Here is a 266-nt window from a genome sequence, read left to right on the forward strand (position 1 = left end):
GGGGGGGTAACGAGGCCCGCGGCGGCTGCCGCGGCGCCCCGCCGCCAGACAAAGGAGCGCCGGTCACATGAGAGCCCGCAGTTGGGCGAACATTTTTAATCCGCTGCCAGTTGCGGGTGCTCCACCACGCATCTACGCGGCCGCTCGCCCGAGGGGGCCTCCGCGGCCCGGCGGCGGAGGGGGGCGAGGGAACAACCCCGGGCGGGGGTGCACCGGGGCGGCCCCCCCGCGCAGCGCTCCCACCGTACTTGTCGCACGGGGGGGGG

General features: G+C 76.3%; 1 protein-coding gene across 1 annotated transcript in view; it reads right to left on the reverse strand.

Annotated features, from left to right (window-relative positions):
• Positions 1–266, reverse strand: part of FOXN3 (forkhead box N3) — a 179,619-nt gene that overhangs the window by 144,316 nt on the left and 35,037 nt on the right. The window lies entirely within an intron of this gene.

The sequence above is a fragment of the Haliaeetus leucocephalus genome, unplaced genomic scaffold (assembly GCF_000737465.1).
Source record: "Haliaeetus leucocephalus isolate CR32 unplaced genomic scaffold, Haliaeetus_leucocephalus-4.0 Scaffold932, whole genome shotgun sequence".
Classification (NCBI taxonomy): Eukaryota; Metazoa; Chordata; class Aves; order Accipitriformes; family Accipitridae; genus Haliaeetus; species Haliaeetus leucocephalus.